Source organism: Phacochoerus africanus, chromosome 11 (genome assembly GCF_016906955.1).
Source record: "Phacochoerus africanus isolate WHEZ1 chromosome 11, ROS_Pafr_v1, whole genome shotgun sequence".
Classification (NCBI taxonomy): domain Eukaryota; kingdom Metazoa; phylum Chordata; class Mammalia; order Artiodactyla; family Suidae; genus Phacochoerus; species Phacochoerus africanus.
In genome coordinates, this window is record NC_062554.1 from 5,561,621 (window position 1) to 5,582,599 (window position 20,979).

Here is a 20,979-nt window from a genome sequence, read left to right on the forward strand (position 1 = left end):
CACCCTCAGACACACACAGACGTGCACACACCCTCACACAGAGACATGCACATGCACACACATGAGCAGATGTAAACTGAGAAAATCTGAACAAGGCCAGTGTTAATGTCGATATTCTGGTTGTGATATCACAGCACAGTTTTTCAAAATGTTCCTCTGGGGGAACCGTACCAAGTTCTCCAGTGATCTCTCTGTAATATTTCTTAAAACTGAAGGTAAATCTGTAATTATCTCAATAAAATTTGTAATTAAAAATAATCCTTCCGGCATTGCTGTGAGCTGTGGTGTAGGTCGCAGATGCGGTTCAAATCTGGCATGGCTGTGGCTGCGGCTGTGGCCTGGGCCGGCAGCTGTAGCTCCGATTCGACCCCTAGCCTGGGAACCTCCATATGCCGCAGGTATGGCCCTAAAAGACAAAAACAAAACAAACAAAAAAACCCAAAAATAATCCTTCCCAGGGCTCCCAAGTTCCTACAACAGGGATTCCTAACTTTTTTCAATGAGTAGTTCATGAAAGCTCCATATAATAATAGTTGTACTTGGGAGTTCCCTGGTGGTCCAGTGGTTAGGACTTGACACTTTCACCCCTGTGGCCCAGCTTCAATCCCTGGTCTGGGAACTGAGATCCCCTATCAAGCTGCTGCAGGCCCGGCCAAAAAACAGTAATAATAATAGTTGTACTTTTAATATCCATCAATTGAAAACTGACTGTGGAAACAACATGGACTCGTGAGACATCCCGCAAGGACTTTTCAGGGCTTCAGATCCCCAAGAGCAGAAACCCTTGGCCTGTATAATGAATATAAAGTAACTGAGCTTACAAGGCTTTTCAAGGGTGGTCCCCCCTGAGTCCTCTAGCTTTCCACTGTGCCGTTCACTCGCACACACTCCGCTCCCACCACACTAAACTACTTTCAATTCAAGATGCAAGATCTCAGTGCGAGATTCACTTTGGGGCTCTGTACACGATGTTCCCTCCGCCTGCCCCATTCTACACCCGACTAATTCCTGCTCAAGTGTTAAGATTCTATTCAGGCTTCTTCTGATTCCTCCAATAAATCTTCTCTACACTGAAACTCCTGGGGTTCGATTAGGAGCCCCTCTTCTGTGTTCTCGTGGCCCCTGTGCTTCCCCATCACACTCAGACCAATCACTTAACCTCTCACTGTCCCATTTCATTGTCTTAAAACAAGGAGAAAACAGTATGTACCTACCTCATAAAATTGTGCAAATTAACTGAGTTAACATATCTAAAGCCCTTCGAATAGAGCCGGGCACACAGCAAGTGTTCAATTACTACCAAGTTGTTTTTGTTCTGTCTAACCACTACACTAAAAGATCCAAGCAGGAACTGGTACTTGCATCCATCTCCAGGCTGGTATGTGGCAGGTGCCTGATCAGTATTTGGAAAGAGAATTGAGGGATCTAAGGTTGAGGTAAGGAGGCTGAATTTAAGTCAATGGTAGAACTGGGGGTCTAGAGAATTGGGAATCACTGCGAAGAGCCAGAGGCGAGCACAAGGGAAGCCAGGAATAAGGCCGCCATCCCCGAAGGATGAACACAAAAGATGCTCATGGATCACTGAGAACTTGGGTAACTAAACACAGACAAGGGCTGCTCAATTATATGCATCTTCTAAACTGGTTTTGGCGGCACTCAATTATTATGGAGAACTCCTTTGATTTGTCATTGTAACTTGTTAATATTGAACTGAAAAAGTTGCTTAACCTTTTGGAGGCACTGCTTCTTCATCTGTAAAATGTGGCATAATAACATAATACCCTAAGCATTTACGATTATGCAAGCAAACTACCTAACCCATCGATCAAGGCGTTTGCTGGATAAAAGCTATGTTTTCCCCTTATATTTTTTCTCTTAAAAATTTAAAAATCTACCCCTTGGATAATAACTACCTGGCTGAAGGGAGAGGGAAGAGATGTATGTGAAACCGACTGACATAAAGCAAAGGCTTGACAAACAGTAGGCAGGTACCTAGGATCACTGTCCCCCCGGCTCCTCCTGGTTAAGACTGCTGGCCCTTCAGGGAATATTCTCTCCAGCAGGAAACCCTCTTGAGTCATCCCAGGCCCTGGGAATGTTCCCTTCTGAGGTCAGAGCACTGAGCCCAGTCTGGTCCAGGCACCACCTCGTAAGGTTTCTTCCAGTCATAATTTAATTCTGTCTCCAGCTGGCCTGTTAGCATCTCTGGAATGGGATTTGAGCATCCTCCTGCTCTCTCTTCAGGTACAAAATTAAGCACATTCCAACTGTCCAAGGGAGAGAGAGAGGATGAACACGACAGCGTCTTTTTTACAACTCTGTGAAGGTGGTACCTTTACTACTCCAGATGTGAAATGAGGAGACCGAGGCCCAGGTCAATGGACCCACTCAAGTCACATAAATGGGGAAAGCAGGGCTAGCATTCAGATACTGTCTATCTCCACAATCATTTTTTTCATCTCCAGAATTTTGATAAGACTAAGCACATACTGGAGTTCCCATCGTGGCGTAGTGGTTAACGAATCCGACTAGGAACCATGAGGTTGCAGGTTCGATCCCTGGCCTTGCTCAGTGGGTTAAGGATCCAGCATTGCCGTGAGCTCTGGTGTAGGTTGCAGACGTGGCTCGGATCCCGCGTTGCTGTGGCTCTGGCCTATGCTGGTGGCTACAGCTCTGATTAGACCCCTAGCCTGGGAACCTCCATATGCCGCAGGAAGCAGCCCTAGAAAAAGCAAAAAGACAAAAAAGACAAAAAAAAAAAGACTAAGCACATACTGCTATCTGCCTGGTCACCAACCATACAGCTGATTTGTTGGGCAATTCAGTCACGCCAGCCCCCCACCTCAACTCCTCTCTGCTGCCAATTTGGGTCCAAGCGGCTATTCTTTCTTCCTCTTACTGTGTCCCAGGAGGAAATGCAAAGGGAGCTGCCCTGGGTCCCTTCCAGGGTGGAGTACGTAAAAGAATCAGGCTAAACAAAGAGCCCTTCGGTGGGGGAAAAGAGAGGCAAGTATTCATAGCCAGAAAACAGCAGGGGGTAAGCCCTCTGCTTTTCCAGATGAGGACACGGAACCCCAGGGGGGGCTCACTTGCCTCGGGTCACAGAGCTGAGCAGAGACGCAAACGTTACCTCCCGGCTCCCCAGCTGCTGCTCATTTCTGGCCTCCTCTGCACCAGGCCACGGAGGCAGAACTGGAGTATGGCCTGTCAGGCCTGTCACCAAGGGCAGAACCTGGACGCTGTAAACACAGGAAACGGGCTGGGATGAGGTTCAGAGGGAGCAGCCACCTTTGCCAAGTTAGAGGTGTTCGAGTTTCCTGTCTGCAGCCGCGAACGGTCACAGAAACGCTCCAGAAAGCAACACGAGGCCCACAGGAAAGAGAAACACTCAGGCCGAGAACTGACTCTGAGTTATTCAGGGCAACCTGCTTAGGTTTACAGATGAGGAAGCAGCGCCTCGCCAAAAAGAAAAGTGACTTGTCCAAACTCACACATAGAATTTAAGAACCCTTAGAAATCATGCAGCTGGTTCCAAAGCTTCATTTTATTTTATTTTATTTTTTGACTTTTCTAGGGCCGCTCCTGTGGCATATGGACGTTCCCAGGCTAGGGGTCGAATTGGAGCTGCAGCCACCAGCCTACGCCAGAGCCACAGCAACACGGGATCTGAGCCGTGTCTGCGACCTACACCACAGCTCACGGCAACGCCAGATCATTAACCCACTGAGCAAGGCCAGGGATTGAACCCACAACCTCATGGTTCTTAGTCGGATTCGTTAACCACTGAGCCACGATGGGAACTCCCAAAGCTTCATTTTAATGATGAGGTGTCCAAGGCCCAAAGAGGGAGAGGGCTTGCCCAAGGTCACACAGCTAGGCCATGACAGCCGGCCGGGAACCGCATCTTCTACCTCAAGGCCAGGGCGCTTCCCACTGGCTAGAGTGAACAGGACAAAGGGATTTGGCTGCTGGTTTGGCCTTGGAAAAAGTACAACAGGTCAGGAAACTGAAAACAGGCAGGATCTACTAACAGCTAATGACGAATGACAAGGAGCAAACAGAGCAAGCTTAGAGAAGCCAAAACAAAAGTGGTCTGGTTGCTTAAGACACTTTGGGAAACTAAGAGGCAGAAAAATATTCTGGCTATTCTCGGAACTTAGACTCCAAAGAAGAACGCGCAGGGAAGGCAGACAGAAAAGGCTGGAAACGCTAAGCGAAATCCCGGGGTTCTGCTTCCTTCCTCTGTCCTGGGCCCGGATCCGGAGAGGGTCACCCTGGAAGCCACCTGGACCCAGTGGGCCACGATGGGGCCCTCAGCACCTCGCAGACTCCTAGGCCCCACGCGCCACGCAGCCGGCAGGTATGGAGGGCGCCTACATTTAGACAATGCCTGGCAATTCCTGCCTATTCAATCCTCACAGCAGCCCTGCCAGACAAGGATTATAACTGCCATTTAACAGATGTGGAAACTAGGGCTTTGAGAAGGCAAGGCCCTTGGTCCCAGGTGTGAAGTGAGGACCCATCCACGGCAAATCCAGGATTCAACTTAAATTCCCATTCAAGAAATTCTTATCGAGAGCTTGCTGTTCCGAGGCTGTGGAGCAGAGCTGGGGGCACAAAAGGAAACACACATGGCCAGCAGCCCACCCGAGTTCCACATAGGGATTAGTGAGTTAAGGAAGAGTTATCGTAACACCACCTAACATGTCTGAATGCTTGCCATGTGCCAGGTGCTGCTCTAAGCTCTCTGCATCCACTGGTGCAGTTAATTCTCATGGTGACTCAGTGGGGCAGTTAGGGTCATTCTCCTCACGTACGGACAGGAAACTAAAGCACAGAGATATTCAGTAACTTGCCCCAAAGTACACAGCCAGTAAGTCGTAAAAGTAAGGATTCAAACCCAGGAAGGTTGACGCCGGAGCCTCTTCTTGTAATAGCTCCTTGCAAACAGACAAGGTCAAGACAGCAAGGCGACAGCCCTGACAGAGGCGGTCAGAGCCAGCGGAGGCCCTTGCTGGGACCCCTGTACCAATGAGTGACGATCTGGAGGCTGCAGAGCCAGCAAGGTCAGAGGGACCCGAGCATGAGGGACTGGGCCACAGCCGTCGATTCCTCCAGAGTCAGGAAGGCTCTGATGAGAAAAGATGGGTGAGTGGCCGGAGGCATTACCCTCTTCTCTTGCTCTGAACAGGGCTCTGATCCTCACGACAGCCAAGGAGGCCAGCAGGGCAGAGACTGCCAATTCCCACCTGACAGGTGAGAAAAAATGAGGCCAATGGAGCAGTAGCAGACGTGAGCGGTGGCCGAAGGACGTCAAGTCTCTGGACTTCCGCTCTTTGGGCTGAGCTGACTCTGGGTCACACAAAGGAAAATCTAAGACACAGTCCTGAGGAGGCGTCTACAGCTCCAGATTTCTCTGACCAGGCTCTTTTCATCCCGACACGGCTCCCAACCTCCTCCCTCCACCTCCGCCCCGACCTGGCGCGCACACAGACTCTTGAAACTCAGCTGACACGCTCTCATGCTCCCGCCCTTGATGCCTCAAAGTCAGGGAGCCAACCCATGAGTTAATCAACCGCAAAGCCTTGGCTGCCATTAGACACCATGTCCTCAGGGAACATTCCCCTCCACCAGCTCCTCCTCAGCAGACACAGCTTTAAATGGCAATTAAAGAAAAGAGAGGAAGGCCGAAAAAGGAAAGGCCAGGGAGAAACACCCTAGGAGGGGGGAATATTTCAAAGGATTCTTCAGTCTGCACAGGAGAAATCAAAGTTACCCCAGCCTGAGGCCCAGCTACCAAATCAACTCAGTTGCACTCTTGAGCTCCTAATAAGGAAAAAGACTAAAAAAAAAAAAAAAAAATCCACCATTAAATTATTCATTCATTCTTCATTATTGATGTTTATCCTGTATACAACTTAGGTACTAGAGACACACACACACACACACACCCCTCTGTCTTCAAAAAGCTTAACTCTAGAGCTCCTATTGTGGCTCAGTGGTTAAGGAACGCAACAAGTATCCGTGAGGATACGGGGTCGATCCCTGGCCTCACTCAGTGGGTTAAGGATCCGTTGTGGTGAGCTGTGGTATAGGTCGCAGACGCAGCTTGGATCCCACGTTGCTGTGGCTATGGTAGGGGCCAGCAGCTACAGCTCCGATTCAACCCCTAGCCTGGGAACCTCCATATGCCGTGGGTGTGGCCCTAAAAAGACAAACAAAAAAAGCTTAACTTTTCATTTCTGCTTCATTGTTATGGATGATGCCATTTTTGGACTAAGTCATTTGCTTCTATCACTTCTGTGAATTTTTTTTCTTTTTAGGGCCGCACCTGCAGCATGTGGAAGTTCCGGTGCTAGGAGTCAAATCAGAGCTGGAGCTGAGGCCTATACCACAGGCACAGTAATGCTGGATCTGAGCCACAGCCATGACCTATGCTGAAGCTTGGGGGCAATGCTGGATCCTTAACCCACTGAGCAAGGCCAGGGGTCAAACCTGCATCCCCACAGACACGATGTCTGGTTCTTAACCCGCTGAGCCACAACCGACACTCCACTTACGTAATTTTTATATAAACAAGTGATAATTTGTGTTCTTCAAGTCTTAGTAATGTGACTGTGGGAATTAGAGAGGAAGAATCAAAGTTACATTTATTTTCTGGTGTATTTTTTCATCTATTCCAGAAGATGTTTTTAAGAACCTTGAGTTGGCCAGTAGCTCTTTTGGGGAAATTATGTTCAGCAGTAAATTATCTTTTTAATTAAAAAGCAATCAATAACTTTGGAGTTCCTGCTGTGGCGCAACAGGATTGGCGGTGTCTCGGGAGCCCTGTGACACAGGTTGGATACTCAGCCTGGTACAGTGGATTAAGGATCCCATGTGGCCGCAGCTGAGGCTTAGTTCATAGCTTGGGCTCAGATCTGATCCCAAGCCCAGGAACTCCATAGGCAAAAAAAAAAAAAAAAAAAAATCAATAGCTTTATCAAAAAAACAAAAGCAAAGCCTTGCCTTCTAGTGGACAAGGCAGGTGATCAGGATATAAGGAAAGAGCTATAATCAAGGGATATATGAGCAGAAATTAATACAACATTGTAAATCAACTATACGTCAATAAAGTTTTAAGATTCAAAAAAAAAAGGGATATGGAGTTCCCATTGTGGCTCAGTGGGTTAAGGATCCGGCATTGTGGCAAGCTGCAGCATAGGTCACAGATCCAGCATTGCTGTGGCTGTGGCGCAGGCCTTGGCTGCAGCTTCGACTCAACCCCTAGCCTGGGAACCTCCATATGCCATAGGTGCGCCCTATAAAGGACAAAAGAGGGGTATACCAAGTTCTGTGGAAGCAAGATGACTAATTCTCCTTTAAGGGTCAGGGAAAGGCTTCCCAGAGAAGGCCGACTTGGCCATCGGCTTGGCCTTGGAGAATACGGACCATGTGGATGCTAGAACACGAAGGCTGCACAGACGAGGACAGAGAAGTCTCCAGGGCAGACTGGAGAGGCCTAGATTCCTAGCAGAGGGGTTGCCTTGGACAAAATAAATATGCTATAGCCCTGGGTGCTTCAAAAATTATGTTTCCCCTCTGGGGCATCTGCTCCAGGTAAAGTCCAGGGAACTTTATAATGGACGGAAGTTCCTGTTGTGGCACAGCGGTAACCAGCCCGACCAGTACCCTTGAGGATGCGGGTTTGATCCCTGGCCTGGCTCAGTGGGTCAGGGATCTGGTGTTGCCTTCGGCTGTGGTGTAGGCTGGTGGCTTGGATCTGGCACTGCTGTGGCTGTGGTGTAGGCTGGTGGCTACAGCTCTGATCTACCCCTAGCCTGGGAACTTCCATATGCCGCAGGTGCAGCCCTAAAACGCAAACAATGAAAAATGTAAAACAACTCTACAACAGTCCCAGCTCAACACTGCACTCACACAGACCCAAAGCCCTGAGCATAAGACTGAGAATCTGCAAGAGACTTCGGTATCATGCCCGCACCACTTCTGCTTCCTGCCTTGCACACAGCCTCCCAGGATGGCCAGAGCCACCTTAGCTCACAAAGTGCTCTGCTGGCGGATACCACCATTAATGGTCTTCGGACTTAAACCTTAAGCCAGCCCAAATGAGAAACAGTTCAGTCCAAGGGCAATCTTTGGTGGTTTAACCTCGAGTGAGCCAAAGATAAAAGCAAAACTCCTTTAATGCTGCACCAACACAGAGCAAAGCAAATAGCTCATACCAAACCACAGCCCATTCTGTGGAAGCCCCACATTTGGGAGTCCCTGCCACTGTACCCAGCCAGCACCAAACCCACGTTCCAGCTGGGCCCAGCCAAGGCACACAGCACAGCAGCGCTGAAAGAGGGGTAGGGGAGCAGGTGCTCAGATCCTCCTGAAGCACTATCCACATGGAAGGCAGTATAACTGCACCCTTCCCATACCCCACCCGACTGCAGAGAATGCCAGCTCAGCCTGGCCCTTGCGGGGCTTCAAAAGCTGTGATGCCCACATGACGTGACGGCCACATGCAGCCTAGATATTAATTGCTTTTTAAGGAATGTTGCTCTGGATAGAGAAATTGGGTCGGAGTTTGGCTACTAACGTGATCATGTACCATGTTCTTTCTCCCCTCCAGGCTGTCGCCCTGTGATCAAAACCCACCCTACCTTCAAGCCCAAGCCCCGTACTGCCTCCCACAGTGCTCAATGACCAGCCTATTTTATTTGGACAATCATTTATTCACTCAAAACATATGTAGCAATGCTTTTTCTTCTTTTTCTTTTTACAGCCTCACCTGCAGCATATGGAAGTTCCCAGGCTAGGGGTGAAATCAGAGCTGCAACTGCAGACGTGCACCACAGCCACGGCAACACCAGATCCTTAACCTGCTGAGCAAGGTCAGGGATCGAACCCACATCCTTACAGAGATGGTGTTGGGTTCTTAACCCACTGAGCCACTACAACAGGAACTCCTGAAAGGCTGCTTCTGTGGCAGCGTGTACTGTGGTATTGCTGCATTTCCCTCACCAGAACTCAAGTTCCCGGACAAGTCTGCCAAAGTCCTGCACTTCTCCTGCCCAACCCTCCCAGGAACTGCCTCCAAGTGCAACTAATGTATCACGCTGGATGATTTCGCATGGACGCGCCCCATCTCCAGAGCCCAGTGCCCAACCTCCCTCTCTAAATCAAGCCTGAGCCACATCAAACCTCAAAATGTTCCACACCCCTCCACGCAGGCCACAGCTCACTCGTCACACTGAAGCCTCTTCATCATCCACAGCAGAGGTCTTCAAAGTACAAATTCCAGTCCCTCAGTTAGTGGATCAGCTTTTTTTTCCCACCAATTACCAGAATTTACCAGTAAGGGCATCCACTGTTTTGTAAAGGTCTTATTTCATTTAAAGAACAGTTACAGTGGTTGCAGCACCTGACATTTATGGAGCACTGTCGGGAGCCACTCTAAGCACTTCCCTTTTGTTGTCCCATTCATCCTCACGACAACCTTACAAGGTATCATTATGCTCATCTCCATTTTTCAGATCAGGAAACTAAGGCGCAGAGAAATAAACTAACTGGTGGCATTTAGAGACAAGGAGTCCGGCTCAAGGGTCCAAGCTCGTAGCTACTGCACTAACCTGCAGCGTGCTAAAAGGGCGTGCATATGCGTACATGCACAACTGTACGCAGAGCTCAAAACACACTTCCCATGATAACATCTCTCTTTTTTTTTAGGGCCGCTCCTGCAGCATATGGAGGTTCCCAGGCTAGGGGTCTAATCAGAGCTGTAGCCGCCGGCCTGCACCACGGCCACAGCAACTTGGGATCCGAGCCAAGTCTGCGACCTACACCAGAGCTCACGGCAATACCAGATCCTTAACCCACTGAGCGAGGCCAGGGATCGAACCCGCCACCTCATGGCTCCGAGTCGAATTCGTTAACCACTGCGCCATGACAAGAACACCAACGTCTCTTTTAAATAAAGTCTAGACGTCTGTCTCGTTAGCTTTACTTCTCACTGATGCTTCCTCCACTCCCACCAGACTGCCACGCTCACGGGCCCTGCCCCTCTGCACCTCCCGCTCCCCATCGCCCGCGTCTACTCTTCCTTCCCCCAAATCCTCACCCCCCTCTCAGGCGGAGTTCCTCTGGGAAAGCTCCTGGAAAAGGGAAGGAGGGAACAGGCACTGGTTCACCGCCTACCGGGCATCGGCCCCTCTGGGCGGGCTTTGGGCACACGAGGCTCCTTCAGTGGTCACAACCTGGTAAGCCTCCTCCCCGGCGCCCCGTTTCACAGGCAAGAAAAAGGTGGTCCAGTGGGTCACCTCGTCGATGGCCCACAACCGGGACGCGCCCCCCACCAGACCTCCCAGCCCCGGGACCCCCACCCCTCGCTTCGACACGTCGAGACTTTAAACCCGGCCACACTAGGTGACTGGGCACTTTATTCAAAACCGCCTCAGGCTGTCTTCCTGTTTGTGGTGTACGTGCCTTCTCTCCACAGCGGAACCCTCAGCCGCTCGAGAAGGGCTTCCCCACGGCACCTGACCCGCGCCTGGGCACAGGGTGGCCACGCGTGTCACCAAACCAAAGCAGTAGGTGGGGCTCAGCTGGAAGAGAGAACTGCTGGGTGCTGGGCACAGCTGCTCAGCACAAGTGCCTCAACCACACACACACCTCTTAACCGAGTTCTTCTAGGGCTGAGGGAACAGTTCTCCCCACCAAGAAAGTCACACAGTGAAGTCTGTGAGTCACTCCTGTCAGCAATCATATGAAGATCCCAGAAAACAAGGAACAAAAAAAGAATTCCAGTGGGCGGCCTGTGTCTGCCCTTCCCTCTCTGCAGGGAGCACGCTCGGGACGAGGCTCTCTCCCGCGGGCACGCAGCGGCAGCTCCCCAGCCGGGGAGCCCCAGAGGAAGGCCAGCACAACCAGCCAGTCCCAGGGAGGCTCGCAGAAAGCCCCCGAAGGCTCGGAATAATACGGACGCAAGACACGGGCCGAGGGACAGAGAGTGTGGGCTCCGGTTCTGATCCATTCATCGATTCCACGGTGTTCATCCAAAGAACTAAGGACGCGAGTCAGCCCAGCGTGCAACTCAGACAAGCACAGCACTCAGCTCCTCTGGACGTCGATCTGCTCGCCTCCAAAAGGAGCTGAATAAGCACTTTCCTGCCCATCTCACAAGACGTCGAGGGGCCAAGAGAGGAAAGGGCAGTGGAGCATCATGGCCAAAGCACACGGCCGTGGGAGTCAACTGCTGCCGAGTAAACACAATATAAGAGGCCCTGTTTGCTGTCTGCATCTCTCCGGCCTAAGAGAAGAGCCGCACCGGGGAGAAATACAGAAATGAGAGCAGCGGTCCCTTTACCTCCGTCACAGTTGCCCACTGTCCTGACCCTTGCTGGGCCTGCAAGATTTCCAGGAATCACGGCACAAAGTCAGTTCTAGAATGTTCAGGATGGAAGGACCTAGAAGACGTATGGAGTCTCAGAGCTAGAAGGGCCTTGTGGACGAAACTCATCCTAACCCCCGCCCGTTTCTCCTCATTCTCCAGCTCATCACCAGATAACTGTGCACCGCCTATGGATACCTGCTGAGATATACATATCAAACAGCATTCTATAAGCCAGATTACTGACGTCCAATAACCCTGTTTATTTTCTTAATGCCGTCTCTGAGTCTTTAGAAAATCCCTGTCTAAACATCCTGTTTAGAAGTTCTCTTGTGGCGGAGCAGATTAAGGATCTGGCATTGTCATTGCAGCAGCTCGCTGTGGTGCAGGTTTGATCCCTGGCCCAGGAACCTCCACATGCTGTAGGCGAGGCCAAAAATATATATATATTTTTTTGTCTTTTTTGTTGTTGTTGTTGTTGCTATTTCTTTGGGCCGCTCCCGCGGCATATGGAGGTTCCCAGGCTAGGGGTCGAATTGGAGCTGCAGCGACCGGCCTACGCCAGAGCCACAGCAATGCGGGATCCGAGCCCCTTCTGCAACCTACACCACAGCTCACGGCAACGCCAGATCGTTAACCCACTGAGCAAGGGCAGGGACCGAACCCGCAACCTCATGGTTCCTAGTCGGATTCGTCAACCACTGCGCCACGACGGGAACTCCCAAAAATATTTTTAAGAAAAAAATAAACATTCTGGGAGTTGTCATTGTGGCTCAGCAAATCTGACTAGTACCCATGAGGATGCGGGTTTGACCACAGCCCTGCTCACTGGGTTAAGGATCCAGGGTTGCTGTGAGCTGGGGTGCAGGTCACAGATGTGGCTTGGATCCCACACTGCCATGGCTGTGGTGTAGGCCAGCAGCTACAGCTCCAATTCAACCCCTAGTCTGGGAACCTTCATATGCTGTGGGTGTGGCCCGAAAAAGACAAAAACAAAACAAAACAATAAATAAAAAACAAGTAAACATTTTGCATAGGGCTTAGTTACTTGATAATACAGAAAAGCTCCTGTGCCCAAATTAGACCCAAATATAAAGGAAAGCAGTACTTTACAAAGCTAGCAGGTGGGAGTACAGATACTGAGGAAAGAGGAACGGGCTTCAAGACCCAGGTTCAGATGACGTGGTCCAGGTGCCTCTTCTCACCTCTGCTAATTCTACCCTCACTCGTCTGCATGGCGGTCTTACTAGGAGGTTTATCATTTCGTCACTGTGGCCCTAGGCAGCCAGTCTCTGTTTAACTGTTGTAATGCCAAAGCACTCCTATCTCTGGGTGGCTCGCTCCAGTGACAGAGAGTTACTGCAGTACGAAAATCTTATTTATTAGCAGGGCACCACATTAAATAACAATTCAAGGGAGTTCCCTGGTAGCTCAGCTGGTTAAGGATCCAGCATTGTCACTGCTGTGGCTCAGGTCACTGTGGTGGCTCGGATTCGATTCCTGGCCCAGGAACTTCTGCATGCTATAGGTGGGCCAAAAAAAAAAATTTTTTTTTCAAACTAATTAGAGAAAAACCACCATTATAAAAGTTGTCAGCCCCTCTCTGTCTTAGAGACATCAAGTCCTCTTGGGGAAGCTTTGTCATTGAGGGGGCCTTTTTTGGGGGGTGCCATACCCGGGGCATGTGAAAGTTCCCAGGCCAGGGACCAAACTCGAGTCAAAGCTGCAGCTTGCACCACAGCTTTAGCAACGCGGATTCTTAACCCTCCGCACCCCACAGGAGCTTCCTTGAGGGCCTTTTTACCCCCTTGAGCTGTCTAAATCTGATGCAAGCAGGCACACGCCCCCCCCTTGGGGAAAGGATACAAGGTAATCCTCGGTGACTCGGCCAAGTCGGCACCCAGTACCCCTGGGTATGAAAACCTACTACGGCAGATGAATGCAACTACGCCCGGTGTCCAAATCCCTCCCAGGAACGAAGACTGAAACCTAGACCCTTTTCTTTTGAGGTTCAATATTATTAGAATTTCTTTGACAGAGATATTAAGATAAGTTCAAAGTAGGAAGGGACAGTAAGAGCCTACAGCAAGCGCTTACGATGAGAAGAGAGAAAGTCTGAATGGGTGTGCCGAGCTCAACACTACAACCAAAACGATTACCAAGACGGCTGGCTCTGGAAGTGAAACATGGCTAAATCTAGAGACATTTCTGGGCTCAGCCAACTAGGAATTGTAGGGGCTCCCTTCTCCATGAAGGAGCATATGTAGATATACAGACTATATAAGCATATAAACTATACAGACATACAGACTCGACAGATACATAAACTATACAGATATAGAGCCTAGAGAGTAAGTATATAAACTACATAGACTATATAGACATGTAGGTTATGTGGATATGTAAACTATACAGATATATAAACTAAGGAGCATCTCCTGAGAGCTCAAGCACTGGGGAGCCCAGGCCACGTGTGACACGGAAGGAACACTAACACCCGTCACTTTTGCAGAGCCAAGTCCTCATGGCCACAGGAAATAAGGAAACAAAATACAGTAAGAGGTTCTTTCTAAAAAGCCACACTGTGTCATCATCAACAGAAGCCAAAACATGGAACCTACGACCGATCACCCGATGGGTAAGATTCTCTAGTCCTCTATCTGGATTTAAGTCTGACTCCTTAGACGTCTTGAGTACTTCAGAAAGAGGGAGGAGGAAACATCCCAAGAGAGACAAATGGAATTCCCTAATAATTTCACACGCGTTCAAGAGATTTTAATCTGAATATGGAGATATTGGCCTTATTTGTACTTCGAGCTAATGACCATCTGATGAGCTCTGCCATAGCCACCGCACTTTAATTTCTATGCTGGCCCACCCACAGGGCTCTAATTATGTCTTCTGAAGCCACAAAGAAAAACAAGTTGATGTTTCTCTTCCAAAGAACGGCCTGTCAAGAGTAGGAAAACAATGATTACATTTCAGGGCTTCCCAACCTGGCTCCTGCAACCCCTCTTTAAAGGACTAGATTTCAAGGCCCCTCTCCATCCTGCCTCCTCTACATACCTACACTCTGGCCTGTCCATGACGCCCTCTCGGTGCCTCGCCCAGAACGGGCTGCAGCCTGCCACGGAGACTGCTGTGTCTTCTCACCACCTGTACTTCCGTATGTCCTTACGCGAGCCAGGAGCCAGGCCCTTTTTCAGATACGACATTACACCCTGCGAGGAGGCCCACAGTCCAGCCCATTCTCCATAGGCTTGGAGAGGCAAGGCCTGCGCCTAAGGCAAGCAGTTGTGCCCGCTCTGGTCCTGAGATCCTAGGGATGCTGGGAGCTGTGTTATCCCTTCCCACCGCCGACCTCTGGGCCTCCCGCTCCCCAAGACTCTTTCAGGGCTTAGACTGTGAGCCTGGGTCATCCTGCTCCTTGACGCACCTGTGCAGCAGGGCCAGGTGGGCAAAGGCAGGACCACAGAAGAGACCGAAACCAGGACAGCCCAGGCGTTAAGAAGCTGGGCTGTGGCGTCGAAGAGCCCGGGTTCCAATTCCGGTTCTACGACTCACTAACCATGAGACTTTGAGCAAGTCGCTCAGTTTCCCGCTCTGTGGAAGGAGGATAATGCAGTGGTGCCCACTGACAGACATGCCGATGCCTTGACTGCAGGGGAGAGGTTACAGAGCTGTCTACACTTGTCAGGACTCAAACTGCACACTTACAATGAGGGCATTTTACTGTGTATAAATTCTATCCCAATAAAATCAATTTGAAAGGTAAAAAAAAAAACACAAAAATTTCCGTAACTACTCTTAGAGGACTGTGAGGATTAAAAGAATTTTGAAATACCTAAAACAGTCCAAGAAGTGTTGACTTGTGATGGCGTCTCCGAGGCTGCACACAATCTCTGTGCCCTGTACTTGCTGCTGCAGAGCAAGGAGGGGGCTGAAAACCCAAAGGAATCCTCAGCTAGCCGAGATGCTTCATTCCAGACCTGGCTCTCACCAGATAAACACCAGTGTCACAAACCACACCTCGTCCATGCTCCAGCCAGGGCGGCATTGGACACGACGAAAGCCAAGCCACAGGAATCATCATCAAAACCAAAGATATTGCAGGGAAGCTGGGAGGGCTCTGCTTTCTTTGGTCTTCTTCTGGCTTAGCCTATGAGGTCTTCCCGGGCCAGCTCGGGGTTTTATTCAGTCTTTCGCCAAGTCTCCCCTGAATGCCTTCGTGGCCCGGCGCAGGCAGGAGGAAGGGGAGACAGGAGGAAAAGATAGCAAGAGTCCCGGCTCCCTCGCCCTCATCACGTTCACAATCTATAGGAATTGCAGGCAGCAGGAGCAACGAGCAATGGTATCGGGGCAATGAGGCACAGGGACGAGAGCAGCAGCCAGCCTCGCCTGGCGCTTCCCCCGCCACAGGCCTGCGGCGAACCTCCCTTCCCTCCCCTGTGAAAAGATGAGAAGAAGCAATCTCACAGTTGAAAAACATGTGTAATAGGACGTGTTTCGAGCTCTGGGCCCTGTGAGAAATCCCCGGGGAGCACAGTGAGCTCATTTAGAAGAACTGATTGTCTTTGGTCCAGAACGAGACAGGGGAGGGCCTCGCCCTGCAGCTGCCACCGTGACAAGGATGGCAGGCCTGGTCTGGAGGGGAGGCCTTCCAGCTGCTATTACAGGGAACGGGTTCATTTCCACGTTCTCACCTTCCACTGCCCCACGAGGCCAAACCTGCAAATGAAGGATCCCGGGTGCCAAGCGTAGCTCATTTCTGGCATTTCCTCCCTCCTCATTCCCTGTATCGGGCCCAAGGGCCTCGCCGAGCCTGTGAGGCGCGGGGCGAGGTGCAGCAAAGCAGGCCCAGGCCGCGTCTAGGAGCACACCCTGTGCTCTGGAAGTCAGCTACCGGGGCGCAGGGAAGGCCTGCGGGACCTGGAGGACACCCGACGCGGCCGCGTGGGGAGCGCGCCCTCTACAGCTTACGGAGCTACAGGATGGTGCACCCCACCGCCTGCTAGCTCAGGCGTCAGGGTCGCTCAGTTCAACATGACCCCATTCGCGAGCCTCCCTCAGGCCCCGTGCCTGCTAAAGGGAGCTGGAACCGCCTCGCTGCCTTGCTCTCAAGAGGCTCAAGACGCGGGCGTCCGGGGCCGCAGGGAGCGCGTGGAGGCACAGACGTGGGCGTGCCCGCCTCATGGACGGGAGGGGGAAAGCAGCGTCCCGGAAAAGGGGACGTCTACGCTGGGTCCTGAAAGGATGAGGAGGTATCCGTGGGGCAGAGAAGCCAGAAAGGACGTCTCCCCTCTTCTCTAGGCACAGGGGCACAGAATGACAGCGACCTGAGATACGGACACGCCGGTCAGGCTTCGGGACCAGCCAGCAGCCTGCTGGAGCTGGAGCACGAGCCGGGTGAGGGCAGGGTCTGGGGTTCTTTAGACCCTACTTCTCAAACGGGGCTGCGGAGCTGCAGGGAGAAAGGAAGGGAGCAGAGACCGCGGGGCTGGGTGAGACGGGGCCAGGCGCTGTCCTCTCTGCCTCCCCTGGACTCCGCTCTGTGCGGCCCCCACACCCCACATGCCCCCAGACAGCTCCGGGAAGTAGCTCCAGAATCACCTGCAAGAGAGAGAGAGAGAGAGAGAGAGAGAGAGAGAGAGAGAGAGAGAGAGAGAGAGAGAGAGAAGAGCCACAGGCCCCTGGAAAAGGCACATCAAGCACGAGCGTACACAGAGCCAGCCACGCCTGACCGCCCCACAACCAAGAAAGGCCAAGGGGACCGTCCCGTCACCCCAGCCCAGAGCCAGTGCCTTTCTCACCCAAACGCATCTGCAGTGAGCCAGCTTCCTTCCCGCTGAGAACGCCGCGGGGGCTAAAGGGAGCCCCACAAACTCAGAGCTGATTTACCCTTAAAAGTACTTGTGTAGCACTTAACGGTATTGTTTCAGGCTAAACACAAAATAAATGTAAGATGGAAAAAAACGACTCCATAGCGCCTCTCCCGAGCAGGCCACAGGCCTGAGCCTCAGCTATGCGGAGGCTCCTTGGGTTACAGACCCAGGGCAGCCGGGAAGATAAGGCAAAGTGGACAAGGCCAAGGAAGCCATGGCAACAAGACGACACACAAACTGTGAAGTCTGGGGCCACACTGGGGAACAGACGGACTTGGGTCAGACCCAAGCTCTAATCCCAAGCCACTGCTCACCAGCTTCCCTGAACCTGCAGACTTCGCATCTGTAAACAAGAATAATAAGAGTATCTACCTCAGAGCATGAGTGGGGTGATTAAATGAAGTAAATAAAACCCACCAGCCTGAGGCACACAGTCAGTGTTTAAAGAACTTCCTCCCCCTCAACTAGAGGCACAAAGATGCACTGCTGCCCAATTAGGGAGGGGTGGCCCCATTCGCAATAGTCTGTGTAAACAGCGCCCCCTGGAGGTAGGCGATGCCCAGCCCGTGGCAGGTAGCCACTAAGACTTATGCCTATGAGCAGTTCCAGACCTCAGAAAAACGGAGCTAAAATACCATCACAGGTGTATGATGGGTCTGAGACCACACAGTCAATCCAACCAACAAACACGAGACCCCAGGGACATAGGGCTCCGACAACCACGGCGACTCCATCTCAGCGAGAAAGCCTCCACCAGCTCCTACTGGAGGAAGAGCCATGTCTGGCCCGCCACAACCCTCGTGTCAATAGACGAATCCCATCCACCAAGGATGTGGTGGGTGTTAAGCCAGGGATGAAAGCAAATGCTGCAGGTTTCCAGCCGAGGTCCACGTCCTCTCACTTGACAGGTGGGCCACTCAAGGGCAGTCAGTGTCTCTAAAGGTGTTAGGTCTTGTCACATGGGTCCCAGGAGACCGAGTCCAAGACCTAGGATGACCTTAGCACCCAGGCTCCCAAGGAGCAACGCCACTGCTTCTGAGTTTCTCCAGAGCAGGTAGGGACATTTTGGTTGTTTTCTACGCCCCCAGACCCCAGCACGTGCCTGAGATAACCCAGCAGCTGTCAACGGCCGCATAAAGGAACCATCAGGGTGCGGCCTTATCCCTGTCACCTGGCCTCTAGGTCTCGGCACATGCTCCACCTGCTGCCTGGAAGTACCTCTCTTAATCCTACCTGCCTAGCTATTTGGTCTCACTTCTCCAGCCCCACCTTACATGCCACCTATCAAGGAAGGGAACGTGAGGTCCTTCCCGACACCCTGGACAAGCTGCGCTCTCATCGCATCCTGCATGTCCACTCCATGAGTCACCAGGTGTCGCCGTGATTACCTTCCTGGCTACACTGTAAGCTCGAGGAGAGCAGGAACCACATCTGTCTTGTTCACTATGCTGATTCCCAGGGCCTAGTACGAATACCTGGCACGGAGGGCATGCCCGATATTTTAGAACGACTGAGCACATGAATGAAGGGATGAAGCATTGAGGCAGCGCCGGTCCAGAATGACTCTGGAGCAACTGCAGATGCACAACTCTCTTCAGGCCTAAGCTGTCAAGTGACTCTTTTTTTTTTTTTTTTTGGCCATGCCCACACATGTGTAAGTTCCCAGGCCAAGGACTGAACCCATGCCACAGCTGTAACCAGAGCCACAGCAATGACAAGGCAAGATCCTTAACCTGCTGAGCCACCAGGGAACTCAATAGTTACCTCTTTTTTTTTTTTTTTTTGCTATTTTAGGGCTGTACTCGTGTGGCATATGGAGGTTCCCAGGCTAGGGGTCAAATCGGAGCGGTAGCTGCCGGCCATAGCCACAGCCACGCCAGATCTGGGCCATGTCTGAGACCTACACCACAGCTCACAGCAACACCGGATCCTTAACCCGCTGAGCGAGGCCAGGGATTGAACCTGCATCCTCACGGATCCTAGTCAAGTTCATTAACCACTAAGCCACAAGGGGAACTCCTGATGTTACTTTGTGATTAGAATCTGAAAAGAGCCTACAAGTGCCCACACATGGAAGATGACAGCAGATGCGATGAACAAAAGAACAAAGAACAGTTTGTGTGATAGGAAATAAGAAGAGATAAATCAGAAACCCCACCTCTGAGCATGCTGAATGCCATGTTAAGAAATATAATGCATCAGCCTGCAGGACAGCCACTGTCTGATCTGGGCTTACCAAGGGCACACAGCCTACAATAAGCACTGTCCTGCTGCAGCCATCCATTGAGCTCCCTCTGCTGCCCACAGACTGAGAGAGCCCCTCCTCTCCCATCAGGTTCACCTCCAACTCTCTGAGCCATATGGAATCATCCAGTAACACAAATGCCCCCAAGGGTAATTTGTTCAAATTACCTTCGCCCAAGTTTACTAAAGGAAGCTGCAAACAGGGAAGCTGTCATTTGGAAAAAACAAGACCAGAAGGCCTGGATTTAAGGGTTGTTCGGCTGTGTGACAGGAGTTACTCAGTCAAACTTTCTGCATTTTAGTCATCGCTGCTACAAAATAAGAAGAGTATCTATCTCACAAGGTTGTAGGGCAGATTGAGACACCTACGCGGAGAAGCTTCGCACAGTGCCTTTCATAGAGTGAGGAGCCAGCATAGGTTTATTTGAAAAAAAAAAAAAAAAAATCCCACTCAAGGCTCAGGGCTATTATTTCCTCCTAAAGACTAAGCCCTTTCACTTGACCTGACACAGCCCTGAGGCCTCGTGAGGCGAGAGGCTACTTATACAGACTCGGGCCTGCACTACCTCCCAAAACGGGCTGGGCACACTGCCCTGTTTCCATCCTCTGTCGGGCTGGCTGAGCCGGAGGCAACTACCACCAGGCGGGCTGCGGGGACCCGGGAGGTGGGGGAAGAGCTGAGGCTCTCCCAGAACTTCAGGTCTATGAATAGCCCGGTCACGTGGCTCCAGAGGCACAGGACTGTTATCTGTAAACTTGGTGACTGATGGCCCAAGATAGGCAACTTAGGGCTGAGGTATGTTCCAGACCACAGACTGCAGCATGCGGTCCACTCTAAGCAATGAAACGTGGGTGCAAACTAGAGCCACCAGAAGCGACGTGCTGACTCGTCACAAGATGCAGGGAAGGAAAACGCAGAGCAAACCCTTCCCTCCGCCCCAGCCCACAAGCTTGACGGTCCAGGAGAGCTCAGAGGGGGCCCAGCCTTTCCAGGATGTCAGCTGCCCTCAGAAACATCTTTGGATACTCATTCTAGCCTAGCCAACGGCCTCCCCCGGAACCCCACTGCCCTCTCGGCTTGTCTCCACACCCGAAACTCAGGAAAGGAAGCCAAGGATCCTACCTCTTAACGAGTCTGCTCGCAAATTTTCATCTCCAAGTCCCGGCCCTGATTTCTGGGAACCCAAAGTCTAAAACGCTGCATTCTAGAGATGGAGAGAGAGAGGGGGAACTCCAGTGTACCGCCCTCTGCCAGCAGCCTCAGCCACTCCACCGGGAAGAGAGGCAAGAAACATGGAACCAGGAACAAGCCACCTCAACCTCTCAGCTCCTGGGCACCTCCAGTCCCAGAAGGCCACCATCCTATGGCACCCAGGAAGGGGCTCAGTGAACAAGAAGCTGGGTGCAAACTGTCAGTTCCCATAAAGTTTCTTTAAGGGAAGACCTGGAAAAGCTCTGTATTTTCTGTGTTTCCCAATT

At 51.4% G+C, this 20,979-nt stretch overlaps 1 protein-coding gene across 7 annotated transcripts in view; it reads right to left on the bottom strand.

Annotated features, from left to right (window-relative positions):
- The window catches only part of STIM1 (stromal interaction molecule 1), a 203,074-nt gene that overhangs the window by 109,007 nt on the left and 73,088 nt on the right, over nt 1–20,979 (bottom strand). The gene's annotated exons all lie outside the window — the stretch shown is intronic.